The following is an 18,853-nucleotide window of genomic DNA, read 5'->3' as shown; positions in this document are numbered from 1 at the left end:
TTTGAATTAGTGCAGTGCCAAACAGCAAAAAAAGGCCTGGTCATTAAGGGGGGGTAAATCTTCTGGGGCTCAAGTGGTTAACTGTGAACAGCTGTGGTCATTTTGATTAGCTCAGAATGAAAAGAGCTTTCCTGGAACATTTCAGTCCCTGGTAGTGCACCTGAAGTGAATAATCAAATATGGGTGGCAAGGTACTATCAAAAGATCTTCAGGATAAAGTGGTGTACAGACACAAGTCAGGAGATGGATACAAAAAATGTTTTTTTCAAAAGGCTTTCAAAGGTCTAGAAGCACAGTGAAGTCTAATATTAAGAGGTGGAAGGTATTTGGTACAACACAGTTCCTCCCTGGATCAGGACACCACTCCAAACTGGATTAAAGAGCCAGGAGGAAACTGGTCAGAGAGGTTACCAAGAAGCGTATAGCAACTCTGAAGAAGTTGCAGGAATTTATGACAAAGAGTGGTCATTCTGTGCATGTGGCAATATCAAAAATTCACAAATGTGGCTTGTATGGGAGGGTTGCAAGAAAAAGGCCACTCCTCAAGAAATGCCACATGCTATTACAACTGAGCTTTGCTAAAACGCACCTTGAAGATGCTGAGGCCACATGGAAAAAAGGTGTTATGGTCAGATGAGACTAAAATTGAATTATTTGGCCTCAACACTAAAACTATATGTCTGGCAGAAATCCAATACAGCTCACCATCCAAATAACACCATTCAGGTGGTAATATTCTGTTATGGGAGTGTTTTTTCTGCAGCAGAGACTGGAGCACGTGTCTAGATAAAAAGGAAAAATGGATGGGGCACAATACCGACAAATTCTTGAGGAATTTGCTATTCTCTGCCAAAAAGTTGTCATGTTGGAAGGTAAACCTTCTCCCCATTGACAATGACCCAAAGCACACAGCGAAAATGACCACACAGTGGTTGAAGGAGAAGAAGGTGAATGTCCTTGCATGGCCTAGTCAGAGCCCAGACTTAAACCCCACTGAAAATCTGTGGAATGACTTGAAGACTGAGTCCACAAACAGTTGCCATCAAATTTAACTGAACTTGAGCAGTTCTGAAAAGAAGAGAAGAGAAGTCAAATATTGCAATGTCTAGATCAGCGGTTCTCAACCTGGGGGTCGCGACCCCTTTGGGGGTCGAACGACGCTTCCACAGGGGTCGCCTAAGACCATCGGAAAACACATACCGTATTTGCCGGCATATAAGACGACTGGGCGTATAAGACGACCCCCAACATTTCCACTCAAAATATAGAGTTTGTTATATACTCGCCGTATAAGACTACCCCCTCTTCCGCACACCTTCCACACACCAAATAAAACGTAAAAGAACATCAGATTTGATTTCAACATCTTAATTTATATTCGCAGTATACCCCTGTGTGCATTTATTGTTACCGGTTTCACATGAGTGCCATTAGTATTAGTGCCACTACAGTACCTGTCATTGTCACCATTGTACGCGACCGCAGCGCCTCCGGCCAGTCCCTGCATCTCCCTGTAATTGGCACTAGTGCGCATGTGCGAGCTCTGCATAGACAAGGGGCGGGCCGGAGCACCGCTGCTTCCCGCCGAGCAGAAAAGGCTGGCACCCCTGTATCGCTGCTGATGCTCGCCGCAGCCACGCTGATGACCCGCTGCGGCCGCACTGGATGGTATGTAGAATGAGGTGGGCGGGCATCGGGAGGCCACTATGGCAGCTATATCTATCCCAACTGAAGTGCACCCGGCGTATAAGACGACCCCCCCACTTGGAGGCATGTTTTTCAGGGCAAAAAAGTCGTCTTATACGCCGGCAAATACGGTATTTCCGATGGTCTTAGGAACCGAGACACCGCTCCTCGCCGCCGCCGCCGTCTCCAGGTGTGGGCGGGATGACATGCCGCCCCTGTCATCTGCACACACCTCGAGATCAATCCTCGCCTGTGATTGGCCGCTGGCACTGTAGCTCAGGAGAGGCACACAGGCGGCCAATCACCGGCAAAGAGGTGGAGCTTGGAGAGGAGGAGCCGAGCGGCACCGCGAAGATCGAGCGAGTGAAGAGGAGGAGAGCGGCCGGAGAAGGAAGACATCTGACAGGTAAGTGTTGGTACCATGGGAGAGGGAGGGAGCGAGCAGGCCCAGGCTGGAGCAGGGGTCTGCAAGGTAAGTATCATTGGTGTCAGTGGGAATAGTGCCCCATCATTGGTGTCACTAATACCAATGATGGGGCACTATTCCTCCCACTGACACCAACGATGGGACACTATTCCTCCCACTGACACCAACGATGGGACACTATTCCTCCCACTGACACCAACGATGGGGCACTATTCCTCCCACTGACACCAACGATGGGGCACTATTCCTCCCACTGACACCAACGATGGGGCACTATTCCTCCCACTGACACCAACGATGGGACACTATTCCTCCCACTGACACCAACAATGGGGCACTATTCCTCCCACTGACACCAACGATGGGACACTATTCCCCCCACTGACACCAACGATGAGGCACGATTCCTCCCCCAAATGACACCAACGATGGGGCACAATTCCTCCCCCCACTGACACCAACGATGGGGCACAATTCCTCCCCCCACTGACACCAAGGATGGGGCACAATTCCTCCCCCCACTGACACCAAGGATGGGGCACTATTCCTCCCCCCACTGACACCAAGGATGGGGCACTATTCCTCCCCCCACTGACACCAAGGATGGGGCACTATTCCTCCCCCCACTGACACCAAGGATGGGGCACTATTCCTCCCCCCACTGACACCAAGGATGGGGCACTATTCCTCCCCCCACTGACACCAAGGATGGGGCACTATTCCTCCCCCCACTGACACCAAGGATGGGGCACTATTCCTCCTCCCACTTATACCAAGGATGGGGCACTATTCCTCCCACTGACACCAATGATGGGGCACTATTCCTCCCACTGATACCAATGATGGGACACTATTCCCCCCCACTGATACCAATGATGGGGCACTATTCCTCCCACTGATACCAATGATGGGGCACTATTCCTCCCACTGACACCAATGATGGGGCACTATTCCTCCCACTGATACCAATGATGGGACACTATTCCCCCCCACTGATACCAATGATGGGGCACTATTCCTCCCACTGACACCAATGATGGGGCACTATTCCTCCCACTGATACCAATGATGGGACACTATTCCTCCCACTGATACCAATGATGGGACACTATTCCTCCCACTGACACCAATGATGGGACACTATTCCTCACACTGACACCAATGATGGGGCACTATTCCTCCCACTGATACCAATGATGGGGCACTATTCCTCCCACTGATACCAATGATGGGGCACTATTCCTCCCACTGACACCAATGACGGGGCACTATTCCTCCCACTGATACCAATGACGGGGCACTATTCCTCCCACTGACACCAATGACGGGGCACTATTCCTCCCACTGACACCAATGACGGGGCACTATTCCTCCCACTGACACCAATGAAGGGGGCACTATTCCTCCCACTGACACCAATGAAAAGGGCACTATTCCTCCCACTGACACCAATGAAGGGGGCACTATTCCTCCCACTGACACCAATGACGGGGCACTATTCCTCCCACTGATACCAATGACGGGGCACTATTCCTCCCACTGACACCAATGAAGGGGGCACTATTCCTCCCACTGACACCAATGAAGGGGGCACTATTCCTCCCACTGACACCAATGATGGGGCACTATTCCTCCCACTGACACCAATGACGGGGCACTATTCCTCCCACTGACACCAATGACGGGGCACTATTCCTCCCACTGACACCAATGACGGGGCACTATTCCTCCCACTGACACCAATGACGGGGCACTATTCCTCCCACTGACACCAATGACGGGGCACTATTCCTCCCACTGACACCAATGACGGGGCACTATTCCTCCCACTGATACCAATGACGGGGCACTATTCCTCCCACTGACACCAATGACGGGGCACTATTCCTCCCACTGACACCAATGACGGGGCACTATTCCTCCCACTGACACCAATGACGGGGCACTATTCCTCCCACTGACACCAATGAAGGGGGCACTATTCCTCCCACTGACACCAATGACGGGGCACTATTCCTCCCACTGATACCAATGACGGGGCACTATTCCTCCCACTGACACCAATGAAGGGGGCACTATTCCTCCCACTGACACCAATGACGGGGCACTATTCCTCCCACTGACACCAATGACGGGGCACTATTCCTCCCACTGACACCAATGACGGGGCACTATTCCTCCCACTGATACCAATGACGTGGCACTATTCCTCCTACTGCAAAATTACAGTTATGAAGTAGCAACAAAAATAATTTTATGGTTGGGGGTCACCACAACATGAGGAACTGTATTAAGGGGTCGCGGCGTTAGAAAGGTTGAGAACAACTGGTCTAGATGTTGACATATCCCAATAGACTAAAGTCTGTAATTAAAGCAAAAAAGGTGGTTCAACAAAATACTGACACAAGGGGGTGATCCTTTTTCCAACTCAATGATTCTGTTTTTGATTTTTTTTCTGATGTGTTAATGTTATATCTTTCACTTAGATGTTAGAAGTTGCACTGAGTAAATACAGCTGGACAAATACAGCAAAAACTCTGTCTTCGTTTCAGGCTTTAAAGGTGGGGGTGATTCTTTTCTATCCCACTGTACATGTATAGCTACAATGCAACACCAGCTGCGGTAGTCATGCAGCATAATGCTCCTCTGGTGAAGTCATTTTAAACTGTCACTCTGAATGTATGAAACATTACTAATAACAGTTTATAATGAACTATAATTAATATAAAACCCTATGTAAGCTACACTACTACTGACCTGAACACCTAAAAACCCATTTTGAACTAGCCATTCAAGTTGATTATTTTTCTTACCCACTTTTCTACCAGGGCAATTTTTTCATTTTTAGCATGTTAATATAATTATTATCTAGAAGATTACTTTAAAGCCCTAAACAGTTACGTATTTTATAAAAACAAAATCCATGTTGAATAAAATGGTGGAATATTTTGTGTAGCATGATATTTTTGCAACGGTTTGTCAAATGCATATTTTTCAGACAAAATATACTAAAATGAAGTTTAATGCATACAAACACAATACAATACCTAATTTTTGGTAAATTAAAGTAATGGGGTTTTGTCAAATATAGAACAAACATGCCAAGCCTTAAAGTTACACTTGCCCCGAAATGAGGCAAAAAAAAAATCCACTATACTGTAAGGGATCACTTTTATATGAAAGTCGGGGGCTGAAAAAAAAACAATACCAAGCTTATAGCTGCTGTAGCAGCAGTGAGCTTGTTTAAACCCCTTGAATACCAGGACATTTGAAAAAGCACCTCCTTACACAAGGGGCTAAAGTAAACTAATGTCTCCTAAGATACACGCAAAGTCTCTTTTTTGCTAGGTACACTGCACAACATATCTGCCATGCAGTGTACAATCCCAGCAGTCATAACATAGCTGGGGTCAATTCAGTTCCTGTGCAAAAGGGGTTACATCCTCAGTGACTGCCCAATGGTCAAAAAGAAGTGCCACAAGACATAAGCAGCAGCAGAGAATATGGTAGCAGTAGGGGGGGGGGGATGTCACCTAGACCTGTCACTGATGGAAGAAGGCACCATGTTACTTGCACATTATGGTAACAGCCCACCCCCACACAGTGGAATTTAGCTCAGCTTCAACAAGGTGTGAAAATTTTGGACTGAGTGGGGAAGGGATGGGACATAATGTCAAGGTTACCACTCAGCTACCCATTTGCCTGAGGGAAAACAACAAGTTCTGGTTCAAGTTGCACTATTGTCAGTTTCCGCATTACTTCCAAGAGAAGTTCATACATTGCAGTCCAGATAATGAACTGATTTATATTACAGACCATTTTACAGTACTTACATGCAAAGTGTTGACCGAATTTTAGAAAAGAATGATCCATTAAACTGCAGGACATCTAAAAAAAATAAAGAAAAGGGAAAAAAAGGTGATTTTCTTTTTAAGAATTAGTGTCAAGTTAAATGCACAATTATAATTTTACCTAGTGCTTTTCACCTTAAAATATTCTGGCTGTTAAAACCAAGATATTAACAATTTTAATAAAAAGATGTCCATTTACAGCAGCCAAAACTTTTTGTTATTAGCTTTGGATGAAGTGGGAAAGGGTTAGAACCTTTGTCAGGTATTAAATGCTGTTTGTATCCCCATTGAAAAGCTTCAACCCGAATTTAGAATTTGCTGCACACCCTTCATGTTGGCAGGAAATGATGACACAGCAATACAAATCTGACAGAAGTTGTAACACTTACAAAATTAGTGTTTACTGCTGTCTGTATTCCCATTGTGCTTTGTCACAATCAAGGCAGATGGCAAGGAGAAAAACAGGAAAGCAAAAGAAATCTCCCAGACAAGGACAAAGAAAACAAAAATTCAATTTTTTTCCATTCTGTTCAAAACAAAGAAAAAAAAAAAAAAAAAAAGGCTGGATTTGGGCTTTAAACCTTTTACTGCTGGGGCCATTCCATTTTGAGCACACCTAGAAAGTGCATTTCGTTTACATGAAAACATTTATAAAACTCCAAAAAAAATGGGTCTACTGGGATCTACGTAGGAAGGTGAGGGCAAAGAATACAACTTTATAGGAACGTTTCCTTACCATTAAAAAGGGAAAATGTAGTGTATTTCCACTAAGCCCATGCTCTGATCTAGAGTAGTTTTTATGGTAAAGTCAAGCTATCACAAGCCTAGGCACTTTAGTCTGAGCACATGATGAAAAATTAATATGCAGAGTGAAAACCCAACCTATAGACCAACACAATGTGTAAAAAGCACTTGCGCTTATACACCAAGCTACCAAAACAGAAAAAGCAGCTTGCACATTCAAAAGGCAAAAGATAATAATGAACATCGCGCTCCGAAAGGACAGCAGCCATTTTGTCAGTTTGAAACAACTCAATTGACAAGCCGGTTTTTACTGAAGTCTACGCAAGTGCAAATTTATCAATAAATATTTTGGTCGAGGGAGGAGCCTGAACATGGCGCCAAGAGGGAGATCAATGTGAGATCTCCCAGCACCACGTGTCTCCAATGTCCCACTAGAACATAGGAGGAAATCCCTGAGGAGCTGCCGTCGTGACATACCTAAATACGGGTACGGTCCCCTGTGGAAGAGAGTGAGTCGTGCGGACCCTGCCATGTTGGGCTTAGCGGCGGCAGAAAGCGTGGCTGAGGTGGAGGAGGAGAGCAGAGATCCCTGGCAGCTGGAAAGAGCAGCGTGGATGCCGAGCGGTCACGTGATCCGCCACAGAGGAGTTCTGGGAGGTGAGAGTGGCCGGCCGGCATGAAGGAGTGAGGGAAGCAGCGAATCTCTCTCCCCTCTCTATCTCCCCCCGTTACCATCAGAATATAGCTGGAGCTGTCGGGACCTCTGTAGGCACATCGAGGGACCCCCCCCCCCCCCCGAAACCTTATACCATCTGTCACTGAAGCTGGCATCCCACTCACCCAGGAGAGAACATTGGAAGCCTGCCTCACTCAGTGTGGAGGAAAAAGGGACCAAGAGGGTAAGTGAGAGCGGCAGATATGATGAAATGTAATGAAGTAAATTCATTAAAATTTAAAAATTGAGTGGAACTGTGTAGTAAAATAGGGGAGGGGGGGTTGGCACCCAGGGGACTGCACCCAGGGAGTCTTGTCAAAAGAAGAAGGAGGATAAATTAAAATAGATAGGACCCAAAAGGGTTCTAGATGCTAACAGAAGTCTCTAGGAGGGGGAAGAAAAAGAGAAAAGAGAAAGAAAAACTTCAACAGTATGAAAAATAAAGCGATAAAAAGGAGGAGGGCCAAAGGCCTCCCAGACAAGCTCAATTAAAAAATATATACCAAAACAAGAGAAACAGACCCCCGAGAGACAAGGAATAAGTGGAAGAACTGAGATGGAAAACAGTACTGGAGAATGCTCTAGAGTATCCCTGGAAATGACAAATATTTGTCAAGATATAGAGGAAGGAGATATAGAAAAAATAGTGGATTTGGAGAACACAGAAGAACAAAAGAAGACCTCACAATTGCCCACTAAAATAGAAATAGCAGAAATGTTTAAAGGATTAGAAAGATCAATAAAACAGGAGATGGCGAAATTGCACAATGACCTGGGACAGGTATTGTCGAGGGTGGAAGAGACTGAGGAAAAACTGGATAAACATGCCCAAGCCATATTAAATTTAGAGAGTCGGATGACGGAAATGAGAAAAGAACAGAGGAATCTGCTATATAAATTGGAAGACCAGGAGAACAGGGATAGAAGACGCAACTTAAGGATAAGATGTTTCCCAGAGATCTCCCAAGGAGAAAAATTTGCTGAAAACAATAGAGAAAATGCTTGTTATAGCAATGAACAGACCTGCAACAGAGCCTCTTAAAATTGATAAAGTATTATAGAATCAGAAGATTACAGAAAGAAGGTAGAAAAGAAAATTCAAGAGATGTGATTGTACAAACCATTATTACCGAGATAAAGAGGAGCTTTGGAAGAAGATAAAAGGAAGGGCAGCAATAAAATATGGTGAAATAAATTTGAAGATCTTTGCTGACCTAGCAGTGGAAACCTTAATAAGAAGGAGAACACGGAAACCATTACTAGAACAAATGAGAAAGCAGAACGTTTGATATAGCTGGGGATTCCCAGCATGTTTAATCGGTTGGAAAAATGGCCAATGAGCAAGACTGAGATTCCCAGAGGACTTGAGAGATTTCTGTGAAAGTCTTGAGTTGCAGAAAATAGTTATTCCTGGGGGGGGGGGGGGGAAGGGGAGAGGGAGATGGGGGGGTATAGAAAAAGAGGTGGCAGGCAGCTCCTGGGGGAATAAATAGAAATAATAATTAATAATGTGTGTGGGGGGGGGGGGGGGGGGAGGCGGGATGTGTGGGTTTTATTTTTTTTTTCCTCTCTCTCTATCCCCATTTTTGTATTATCCACCCCACGTTTGAATCTGTGGGGGTGAAGGGGGGGAGAGAAGGGAAAGTAGATTTTCTGTCCTTCCTTTCGTTTTCTTTATCCATCCTCCCCCTCTCCCTTGGTTACCAGAGAAAGGCGGGACAAGGGAGACGGGACACGCAATCTGGAGGAAGTACATAGTCAGAGCTCCACCTTAAAGTTGAATCAAAGGTGGGATTAGGACCACAAATGATTGGTAGGCAAATTATAAGCCTAAAGGGGGTTAGGGAGGGCATTGGGGGGGGATAAGGGAGGGGGGATGGGAAGGTGGGTGGGTAGGCGGAGGGTACAGGGAGGGGGCAGGTAGTTTAAGACTCTGTGAAACAGTAGGAGATATTTTAGTTTGGAGAAGTCCTAGAGAACGAAGGGGAAGATATGGACAAGAGAGGAGGAGATGGAGGAGAGCATAGGAGGAGAAGAAGGGAAGAATGGAAGAGATTCAATTTGTGACTTATAATGTTAATGGATTAAATAGCCTTGGGAAGAGATTTAGGATATTTAAAGAAATTCAGCATAGATTGTCTTCAGTGGTTTTCTTACATGAGACACATTTGGTACGAGAAACAAATGTGAAACTAAATTCCAGATATTATCCATTGTGGTTTAATGCAGATTCCCCAATTAGATGAGCCAAGGGAGTGGCAATAGGTTTTGCGAAAAATATAAGGTTTAAATTGGAAGATAGATTGGTAGATCCTGAAGGGAGATTTCTGTTTCTGAAGGGAAAACTACAAGAAATAGATTGTAGATTAGCAAATATTTATTGCCCGAATAAGAAACCGGAGTTATTCCTAAAAAATACTCTGAAAAAATTTATGTATTTCAAAAAAGGCAGTTTAATTGTGGCAGGAGATTGCAATCTTTGTATGGATCCGAAGATAGACATGATGTCTCCTGTGCAGAGAGAGGAAAGTAGGTCTTTGAAATCCTTGAAAAAAATGATATATCAATGCCAACTTGTAGATATATGGCGAATTAAGCATATGAAGTACAGAGACTATACGTTTTATTCTCATGCAAATGAGATGTACTCAAGATTGGATTATATATTGCTAGACCATTGACTTATTGAGTCTTTGGTCAAAGTAAAAATAGAAGTAATGTCAATATCGGACCATGCTCCTGTCACAATGCAATTATTATGGGGAAAGGAGCTGAATGGGGGAAAAGTATGGAGGTTAAATAAGACACTTCTGCAGGATCAAGAGACAGATCAAAAAATTAAAAAAGAAAGAGCATTTTTTTTTAAGATAATGATTCAGGGAAAGTGTCTGTAGCAACGGTGTGAGAGGCTCATAAGGCCTATAGTAGAGGAATCCCGATAGCAATTGGAGCAAAGAAAAGAGGGAAAGAAGAGAAAAAATAAATACGCTTCTCAGGGAACTCTGTAAACTAGAATAGACACACAAACAAAGTAACAAAAGAGATTATGCAGAGGGTAACAAATAAAAGAGAAGAATTAAATACATTTTCTGGAAGAAGATAAGAGAAGAGTGTTTAATAAAATAAGTGAGAGATATACAGTCAGATCCATAAATATTTGGACATCGACGCAATTCTAACATTTTTGTCTCTATACACCACCACAATGGATTTGAAATGAAACGAACAAGATGTGCTTTAACTGCAGACTGTCGGCTTTAATTCGAGGGTATTTACATCCAAATCAGGTGAACAGTGTAGGAATTACAACAGTTTGCATATGTGCCTCCCACTTGTTCAGGGACCAAAAGTAATGGGACAGAACAATAATCATAAATCAAACTTTCACTTTTTAATACTTGGTTGCAAATCCTTTGCAGTCAGTTACAGCCTGAAGTCTGGAACGCATAGACATCACCAGACGCTGGGTTTCATCTCTGGTGATGCTCTGCCAGGCCTCTACTGCAACGGTCTTCAGTTCCTGCTTGTTCTTGGGGCATTTTCCCTTCAGTTTTGTCTTCAGCAAGTGAAATGCATGCTCAAATCGGATTCAGGTCAGGTGATTGACTTGGCCATTGCATAACATTCCACTTCTTTCCCTTAAAAAACTTTTTGGTTGCTTTTGCAGTATGCTTTGGGTCATTGTCCATCTGCACTGTGAAGCGGCTTCCAATGTGTTCTGAAGCATTTGGTTGAATATGAGCAGATGATATTGCCTGAAACACTTCAGAATTCATCCTGCTGCTCGTCGGGAGTCACATCATCAATAAACACAAGAGAACCAGTTCCATTGGCAGCCATACATGCCCACACGATGACACTACCACCACCATGCTTGCACTGATGAGGTGGTATGCTTAGGATCATGAGCAGTTCCTCTCCTTCTCCATACTCTTCTCTTCCCATCACTCTGGTACAAGTTGATCTTGGTCTCATCTGTCCATAGGATGTTGTTCCAGAACTGTGAATGCTTTTTTAGATGTTGTTTGGCAAACTCTAATCTGGCCTTCCTGTTTTTGAGGCTCACCAATGGTTTACATCTTGTGGTGAACCCTCTGTATTCACTCTGGTGAAGTCTTCTCTTGATTGTTGACTTTGACACACATACACCTACCTCCTGGAGAGTGTTCTTGATCTGGCCAACTGTTGTGAAGGGCGTTTTCTTCCCCAGGGAAAGAATTCTTCGGTCATCCACCACAGTTGTTTTCGTTGGTCATCCGGGTCTTTTGGTGTTGCTGAGCTCACCGGTAGGTTCCTTTTTAAGAATGTTCCAAATAGTTGTTTAGTCCACGCCTAATGTTTTTGCAATCTCTCTGATGGGTTTGTTTTTCAGCCTAATGATGGCTTGCTTCACTGATAGTGACAGCTCTTTGGATCTCATCTTGAGAGTTGACAGCAACACATTCCAAATATAAATAGCACACTTGAAATTAACTCTGGACCTTTTATCTGCTTGTTGTAATTGGGATAATGAGGGAATAACACACACCTGGCCATGGAACAGCTGAGAAGCCAATTGTCCCATTACTTTTGGTCCCTTAACAAGTGGGAGGGCACATATGCAAACTGTTGTAATTCCTACACCGTTCACCTGATTTGGATGTAAATACCCTCAAATTAAAGCTGACAGTCTGCAGTTAAAGCACATCTTGTTCGTTTCATTTCAAATCCACTGTGGTGGTGTATAGAGCCAAAAATGTTAGAATTGTGTCGATGTCCCAATATTTATGGACCTGACTGTAATTCAATGTTAATGCCTTTGGGGTCCACAGAGTTTTTCCCTCCGGGTAAAGAAGGTATCACAGGGAAGTGGATAAAGAAGGAAGATGTACAATTAAGGGATATAATGGTGGGTGAGGAAATGGGTTCACTTAAGGAATTGAAAAGAAATGCATGAAGTTTTCACGAGAATGGATGAGTGGCGTTATTTTCAATTGAAACACTTTATAGGGAAGCTTTCAAATCCATTAAGAACAAGAGAGGATTGGAACCCTTTTGAGCATTTATTAGATACATGGGGAGATGGGAAACATGGGACTACTAAAATATATAAGATTCTCACTGAAGTAAACACAGATATAAGACCTTCATTTATAGAGAAATGGGAAAGGGATTTAGGAGTAACAATAGACATGGAAAAACAGAGGAAAATGTACAGACTTATTCATCGAAATGTAAATATGCAGGAGGTAGAAATGAATTATAAATGTTTGGCAAAATGGTATATCACACCGAGTGTGGCACACAGATTAAGTGCAGACAGTTCACCTTTATGTTGGTGTAGATACGAAGGTAGAGGCACAATGTATCACATATGGTGGGAGTGTCCTAAAATTCAAGAGTATTGGGGGAAAATAGTACGCCTGATTCAGAAAATTACAGAGGTTAATATCCCAAAAGACCCAGAGATTTGCCTTTTTCATGGTACTAAGATTTCAGTCAAAAAATAAGAAATCTGGTTTATTGTATTATTTGAATGCAGCAAAGTGATTGATACCCAAATTTTGGAAGAAACAAGAGGTGCCAAAAATAAAGGATTGGGTAGACAGGGTGGATCAAATATGTAGATTGGAGGAACTTTACCATATGAATGAAGATAAGATAGAGAGTTTCCATATAAGATGGAACAAATGGGAGGAATTTAAAAAGTCAAAGTTAATTCTAGAGTTTATGGGTGATTAACATAGAATTAATATGGCTTTATTTTTGCAAAGTAGATGCGGTGAAGGGTTGGATGGGAGGGGGGGAAAGAGGTGGGCGATACATCAGTGGGGGGGGAGAGGTGGGCGATACATCAGTGGGGGGGGGGGTTGGGAGAGGGGTAAATATAAAATGATTAATGTTTTGATACTGTGTTAACAATTTTAAAGGGTTTGTTTGTACAACGTGTTAATCTGAAAAACTAATAAAATATTTAAATTAAAAAAAGCCATACAAAGAAATGTGCTTACAGTGTAAAGCACACACAGAGCACACAGTAAAACAGCACACAGTTAACCCTTTGATCGCCCCAAATGTTAACCCCTTCCTGCCCAGTGTCATTAGTAGAGTGTCAGTACTTTTTATTAGCACTGATCACTGTATTGGTGTCAACTGGGATGTCAGTGACATTTAGTCAGTTTCCCCCTGTGTCAGAATGCTTGCCGCAGTCCCACTATAAGTCGCTGATCGCCGCCATTACTAGTATAAAAAAAAAAAATTCCAGTATCTATACTGCCATTTGTAGACGCTCTAACTTTCACGTACCCAATTAACTTACACATATTGGGATTATTTTTTTTAGCAAAGACATGTAGCACAATACATTTTGGCCTAAATTTATAACCAAATTTGATTTTTTTTACTGGACATTATATATATATATATTATATATATATATATATATATATATATATATATATATATATCTATCTATCTATCTACACACACTGTTCCAAATTATTATGCAAATTCTCTTTACGTGTCACAAAAATTAAATATTTTGTTTTTCAGTTTAACTCATGGATGGCATTGTGTCTCAGGGCTCTTTTGATCACTGAAACCAATCTCGGGCACCTGTGATACTTAGATTGGCCGGTGAGCCCAATTTAAGGAAAAACTACTAAAGGAGGGTGTTCCACATTATTAAGCAGAGCAACATTTTCAAGCAATATGGGGAAGAAAAAAGATCTCTCTGCTGCCGAAAAGAGTGGAATAGTTCAATGCCTTGAATGAGGTATGAAAACATTAGATATTTCACAAAAACTTAAGCGTGATCATCGCACTATTAAGAGATTTGTGGCTGATTCAGAGCACAGACGGGTTCGTGCAGATAAAGGCACATTGAGGAAGATTTCTTCCAGATCCATGCATCGGATCAAGAGAGCAGCTGCTAAAATAACATTACATAGCAGCAAACAGATATTTGAAGCTGCTTGTGCCTCTGGAGTCCCACGGACATCAAGGTGTAGAGTCCTCCAGAGTCTTGCAATTGTGTATAAACCTTCTATTCGGCCACCATTAAAACCAATGCTCACAAGCAGAAACTGCTGCATTGGGCATAAAAATACATGAAGACTAATTTTCAAACAGTCCTGTACACTGATGAGTGCCGTGCAACCCTGGATGGAGTAGTGGATGGTTGGTGGACGGCCACCCTGTTCCAACAAGGCTATGACGTCAGCAAGGCGATGGTGGAGTCATGTTTTGGGACGGAATCATGGGAACAGAGCTGGTCGGCCCCTTTAGGGTCCCTGAAGGTGTAAAGATGACCTCTGCAAAGTATGTGGAGTTTATGACTGACCACTTTCTTCCCTGGTACAGAAGGAAGAACTACGCTTTCCGTAATAAAATCATCTTCATGCATGACAATGCGCCATCTCATGCTGCAAAGCATACCTCTGCATCAATGGCTGCTATGGGGATAAAAGGAGAGAAAGTCATGGTGTGGCCTCCATCCTCCCCTGACCTCAGTCCTATTGAGAACCTTTGGAGCATCCTCAAGCAAAAGATCTATGAGGGTGGGAGGCAGTTTACATCCAAACAGCAGCTCCAGGAGGCTTTTCTGACATCTTGCAAACAAATTCAAGCAGAAACTGTCCAAAAACTCATAAGTTCAATGGATGCAAGACTTGTGAAGCTGCTATCAAATAAGGGGTCCTATGTTACAATGTAATACGACCTGTTAAAATTTTTAAAAAGTTAAAATGTTGTTAAACGTTTGATTGAAATAGCTGTTGATTTCAGTAAATATGCTGCAAACACAACAAATGACAATTTTCAGTTCTTTACAACCTATAAAGTGTTTTGAAACTTATTGTGCGGAATAATTTGGAACAGTGCATTGGAAGTTTATGTTTAAAAAAAAATAAAGTTATCATTAGGAGGTTTGTTCAATAAAATTTGAATTGTTCTCTTAATAGTTGATAACATGAGAATTATGCTGACTTATCTACATCAATTATTTAGGAAAATGAGAAAAATATCATCTGCATAATATTTTGGAACAGAAGATATATATATATATATATATATATATATATATATATATATATATATATATATATATATATATATATATATATATATATAAAAAATCAGCAAATTTTGAGGGGGAAACAAAAAAAAAAAAAAAAAAAACACCACACAATATTTTTTACTTTTTACTATTAAATGCAAAAAATGAAAAAGAAACAACAACAAAAAAAAAAAAAAAACGCAGAGGTGATCAATTACCACCAAAAGAAAGCTCAATTTGTGGGGGGGGGAAAAAAAGGACATATATTTCATTTGGGTGCAACGCTGCATGACTGCACAATTGTCAGTTAAAGTAACGCAGCACCGTATCGCAAAAAATGACCTGGTCAGGAAGGGGGGTAAATCCTCTGGAGGGCAAGTGGTTAAATGAGGTTATGTTATATAGTGTCTCTTATGTTGTTGATAGAGCTGAACCTGTCAAATAGACAACATGATTTGACCACTTCACGCCCAGCGGCGAACCTGTATGCTGTGCAAATTTCAGTGGTTATACTGGGATGATGCATGCAGGCATTACCATGTTTTTTTTTTTTTTTTAGAGCCAGCGCAGCACTTTCTTGGAAAGGCAATCCTAGCTACTAAATAGCCACTGGATTGCTTTTACAAGCGACAGGATGCCCGGCCCTGTCGCCTTCCTGGGCTCTCCCACCGGTTCTGCCAGCTGACCACAGACCTGATTGGGGTTCAGAACTGCCCCGATTATCTCTATGGTCTAAGAAACTGGCAGCGGTGAATATTTCATCACTTCTGGTTTCGCCGGCTGTAAACAAGAAATTAAGCCAGGAGTGCCGGCGGGAGACCCAAGAAGGGAGAGTTAGGGCTGCTTTGTGCAAAACTATTGCACAAAGCAGGTAAGTATGACATGTTTTTTTTTTGTTTATTTAAAATGTCAGAGCACTGCTGTTTTTCCCCCCACCTAAGGCACATCTGTGCAAATTGTCTACCACTTTAATAATCCTCCCAAAACAAAGCTTTTTACTGCTTTTTTTTATACCAACACCTACAGACATTTAAGCCTGTTTTTTCTGAGCTAGAATTTATAATTGCAGCACAGCTTGAGAAACTAGGAACATCTACATGGCACATATTAAAATGTAGCAGGGGTTATACAACCCTGTAGATTTGACTTCTTAAAGTATATGTAAACCCTCACCTGGTAAAACAACCCATTCAGTTTAAAATGAAAGGCAAAACATTTCAACCCCTGGGGGAGAAGAAACAGAAGTACACTAATCTTGCCAGTGAATGGTTGTGTGGGGGGGACCCACTCTGATCATTGGAGGGAGAGTAGGCCGAGTTCCCAGCACAGCTAGATAACTGACCACAGTGAGTTCTCCTGCTTAGTGTAGTAAGTTTGTAATAGGAAAGCAGAGGGACTGGCAGGAAGACCAAGGATTTCACACAAAGGAAGAAATAAAAAGAACAGGATACTTTTTCAAAAAAATGTACATGGCACAAGTTGGTATACACAGACATGCAGGAACAGGCTGAATTTTGCCCTAGGTGTTATGTTGTCTGTTCAATGGTCATGCTAGAAAACCAGCATTCGAACAATGGATGCAGCCAATGGCCGCAGCGCTGATCTGTTTATCCTGACAAGGAGGATGGGGTCTCCACTGTCAGAATACAAGCGCTGCAGGGGAGATCCCTGCATCTACATCACTTGTGCAGAATCGGGAATCTGTCAGTTGTTTTTGTTCAAGCCACCAGTTGAACAAAAAAACAAAAAACCTCCCTGTGTACACCCCGCTTAAATCCAGTACACAGACATGGACAAATTTGTTGGTGCCCTCACAGCTCATTGAAACAACTGCTTCATTCCTCCTGAAAAGTCATTAAATTAAAACGAATTGTTTCACATATAGCTGCATGCCATCAGTATGGCAGAGTAAAACGAAGACAGTGTGAAAAGAGATAAATTATAGCTAATTCTTCAAAGAGATTCTTAAATGGCCTTGGCAGATTAGTTGGTACACCTAGAAGAATATAAATATTTGGATCCTTAGGGTGTTTCAAAACTAATTGTTTTCTGTAATTAGCATCACGTCTTTAATCTTGTAGTCAGCCAGCCAATTTAAATGGGGAAAAGTAGTCCTCTGCAGAGGTGTTCTTTTGGATTTAGGTCAGGCGAACAAGGGGGCCATTCAATGGTATCAATTCCTTAATCCAGGAACTTCCTGCATACTCTTGCCACATGAGGCCAGGTATTGTCATGCACCAGGAGGAACCCAGGACCCACTGCACCACCGTTGGGTCTGACAATGAGTCCAAGTATTTAATCCCGATAATGGCAGCCAGGGTGCCATTGTGTAGCCTGTAGAGGTCTGTGCGTCCCTCCATGGATATGCCTCCCCAGACCATCACTGACCCACCACCAAAACAGTCATGCTGAGCAATATTGCAGCCAACATAACATTCTCCATGGCTTCTCCAGACCCTTTCATGTCTGTCACATGTGCTCAGGGTGAACCTGCTCTCATCTGTGAAAAGCACAGTGTCAGTGGTGGACCTGCCAATTCTGGTTTTCAATGGCAAATGCCAATCAAGCTCTATGGTGCCAGGCTGTGAGCACAGGGCCCACTAGAGGACGTCATACCCTCAGGCCACCCTCATGAAGTCTGTTTCCGATTGTTTGGTCAGAGACATTCACACCATTGGCCTGCTGGAGGTCATTTTATAGGGCTCTAGCAGTGCTCATCCTGTTCCTCCTTGCATAAGGGAGCAGATACTGGTCCTCCTGATGAGTTAAGTACCTTCTATGGCCCTGTCCAGCTCTCCTAGAGTAACTGCCTGTCTCCTGCAATCTCCTCCATACTCTTCTGTGCTGTACTGTGCTGGGAGACAGCAAACCTTTTGGCAATGGCATGTATTGATGTGCCATCCTGGAGGAGTTGGACTGCCTGTGCAACCTCTTCAGGGTCCAGGTATCGATTCATGCTACCAGTAGAGACACTGACCCTAGCCAAATGCATAACTAGTGAAAAACCGTCAGAAAAGATGGAGTAGGGAATAAAATATCAGTGGCCTCACCTGTAAAACCATTCCCGTTTTGGGGGTTGTCTCATTGTTGCCCATCTATTGCACCTGTTAATTTCATTAACAACAAAGCAGCTGAAACCGATTAGCAGAGGGGGTTGTTACTTAACGGACCAATCAAAATCCCAGGAGTGTAATGGACTTGATGCTATACTCTGATTAAAAAAAGGGTTTCTTTAATTTTTTTGAGCAGTGTAATAGGAGAAGACACCATCTATCCAATCACTTTATATCCAATCAAGCCGGCCCTTGCATTACATCAAGGGTGTCCCGTGGCCTGCATGCGGCCTAAGCCCATCAGAAGGCACACTGGGGTAGCCAGGCAAATGCACTGAGAGA

General features: G+C 42.9%; 1 protein-coding gene across 3 annotated transcripts in view; it reads right to left on the bottom strand.

Annotated features, from left to right (window-relative positions):
- Nucleotides 1-18,853, bottom strand: part of NCK2 (NCK adaptor protein 2) — a 95,929-nt gene that overhangs the window by 34,567 nt on the left and 42,509 nt on the right. For all 3 annotated transcript variants that reach the window (XM_089681266.1, XM_089681268.1, XM_089681267.1), the window contains one exon: nucleotides 5,947-6,001. The gene's annotated coding sequence lies outside the window, so the exon portion shown is untranslated. The remainder of the gene's footprint in view (nucleotides 1-5,946; nucleotides 6,002-18,853) is intronic.

This window comes from Staurois parvus, unplaced genomic scaffold, assembly GCF_062004578.1.
Source record: "Staurois parvus isolate SC_StPar_1 unplaced genomic scaffold, SC_StPar_1.0 ptg000262l, whole genome shotgun sequence".
NCBI lineage: Eukaryota > Metazoa > Chordata > Amphibia > Anura > Ranidae > Staurois > Staurois parvus.
This window is presented reverse-complemented; position numbering and strand designations above follow the sequence as displayed.